The sequence below is a fragment of the Topomyia yanbarensis genome, chromosome 3, assembly GCF_030247195.1.
Source record: "Topomyia yanbarensis strain Yona2022 chromosome 3, ASM3024719v1, whole genome shotgun sequence".
Classification (NCBI taxonomy): domain Eukaryota; kingdom Metazoa; phylum Arthropoda; class Insecta; order Diptera; family Culicidae; genus Topomyia; species Topomyia yanbarensis.
In genome coordinates this window covers 2,211,301-2,213,788 of record NC_080672.1, presented here as the reverse complement: position 1 = coordinate 2,213,788, position 2,488 = coordinate 2,211,301, and the positions used below count along the sequence as shown (strand labels likewise).

Genomic DNA, 2,488 nt, shown 5'->3' with positions numbered 1-2,488 from the left:
ACACTAAGATAATCAAAGTCACGTGCTCTTTCGATTAGAACCAATTTTTCAACTAGCTCCCATCTTCGGAAGATGCCACCAGCGACCTACCACCGGCATCGGACAGGGAGAAAGAAGAGAGCACCATAATCCAAACCATTTATCATAGCCCTCGTTTTTCCCAACAACGACGACGACAACGTCGTCGGCACGGTCCCCTCAAAAGAAAGCCACAACAGCAGCGAACCATTCGCTTTGACTTTCACTCTATCGTTTTCTTCGTTCGAGGAACACTAATAATATTGCTAGCCAGCAGCAGCAGCAGCAGCGCAGTCACCCACCAAATCGTGACGCAACACACACACAAAATATCATTGACTCAAGGCTTCGCGCCATCAAGGCGACACACCGGCCATCGAAGTGTGCTATGGAATTGCATGGCTCCCAGCGGGGGTATGCTTCGAAGCATCATCGTCGGCAACTGTCTAAGGGGGGGAACAGGAAAAGTACGCGTAATAATTATCATACACAATATGGTTTGGTGGCAAAAGAGAGAATGCTGGATCTTAACCGAGAGTCCCCACAGGAAACTGTTTGGGGAAATAAATCATTACACCCTCGATAGACACCGACCGACAAGGAACGGTCGCAACAACAGATTCGGTAGTCTTTCTTGTTTTGGAGTAAAGAAAATTTATTGATTACTCAAGACAAAATGGCAGATAAATGGATGGTGGGGATTTTAGTTGGGAGAGCTGAATAGTTGATACTTCTAAGAGCTGGAAAAATTGTTTCATGTCAATTAGGGTAGTGAACCGAATCCAAGCCAACTTTGTTACTATTTTGTTTCTAATCACTTACACAAATTTGAATTTTACGTTCAAGCTTTTTTATTTGTCGTTTAAAAACAATTTGAACAACAAAATAAAACTGTTTCCGCCCGGGTTCGAACCGGGGACCTTCTGCGTGTGAAGCAGACGTGATAACCACTACACTACGGAAACTTGATGTTCCGAAGGGAAATAAATAAAAACTACAACTCTCTCATCTGAAACCGATACCGTATATACCATTCAAAGCACAACCAAAATCGGTTGAGGTGAACATGTCGAGTATGTATTATCAGTGTTCACCAGCGACTGTCGGAATAACTACACATTGCGTGTCTCTCTTTCATCCGAATGGACACACTTACAAAGTGTCTCAGATATGCCGTTCAATTGCCCGGTTGCGTTTTACATGCGACTTGAAACTGACCGGGTAATTATCTGCTGAAGTATGTCACTTTTGCTGCATTATTTATTCGACCTTGTCTGGGCTTCTCACACTTCTCTCCAATAAGTTATTTCGATCCGATAACGACAGACTTAGTTATTGTTGAGACGACCGTCCTGACCTGTATCGCCCCCCCCCCCATCCATAGCTATCGAATGTAAATGTGAATAATTCATTTTAAACTGTTCTTCCATTCCATCAAGGTATTATAACTAGTATTTATGAATGGAATTTACGCAAAGTTCTAAGCAGCTAAACAATCTATGAAATAGACACTATGATATCATTTCGGTTAAATGTGTAATCTTTACAATAAGCGAGTCAGGCCAATATAGAGTCGAAAGAAGACCAAATGATTGAGAAGGTAGTATCTGTACTTCAGTATTAATATAGGTAAACGGTTTCAGATTAGTCAGCAGCAGAGCCGCCGAGAGGGGGGGGGGACCGGGGTGTTTCCCCCCGGGCCCGGAGTTTTGAAGGGGGCCCGGATTTTTATCAGAAACTAAAATTTTGACAAATACTTTTTCGATAAAAATTTATTTGAGAATACAATTAAAAGTTCAATATATTGTGTATGAGCTAACTAGAATGGCGAAAATTCTAAACTACTGCATATTTGATATCAACTATGTTTGTATCAACGTAAATCTCACATCGAAACAAGATCAGACTCGAGCGGGCATAGCGGAATTTGTACATTGAATGTCATGTACGCAGCTCACCTGGGTTCGAATCCCAACCCCGCACACAGGAATAGATATTTGTTAAAGGAAAATTCCTAACCTGAATGAAGAAGCGAATGACCTTAAGGTTGAAATGTCTATAATCGAAACAAAAATATGATTAGACTTGTAAGGGTTAAATAATTAAATGGTTTGATTAGTAGAAGTCATGAGGTTGTCTTCAAATTTCGCCAATTTGAAATCGATTTTTTTGATTTATTGAAATTCCAATCTTCGAAAGCGCTGGATTAGTATCGAAGGTAATTATTGAAAGAAAAAAACCCTGCTTAGGGTTGCCACACCGGTTTTTGAGGCGAATTCCGTGTCTTCGTTCAGATAAATCTGAATTCGCCCGGAAGAATCCATTGGATTATTTTGCAATTTTGTGTTGCCCTTTTCTTTACCAGAAATTGCCCAGCACCCAGCCCTCATAAACATCATCCTCGGGTTGCAGGCCCTATGTTCCTCACAAAGATTCTCGAAAGAAACTGAAGCGTGTTTGTTTACTGAGG

The 2,488-nt window shown here is 41.2% G+C and overlaps 1 non-coding gene across 1 annotated transcript; it reads right to left on the bottom strand.

Moving 5' to 3' along the window:
• Positions 1-910: 910 nt before the first annotated feature.
• On the bottom strand, positions 911-983 carry Trnav-cac (transfer RNA valine (anticodon CAC)). The gene has a single exon. It is a non-coding gene; the product is annotated as a tRNA-Val (tRNA).
• Positions 984-2,488: the final 1,505 nt, after the last annotated feature.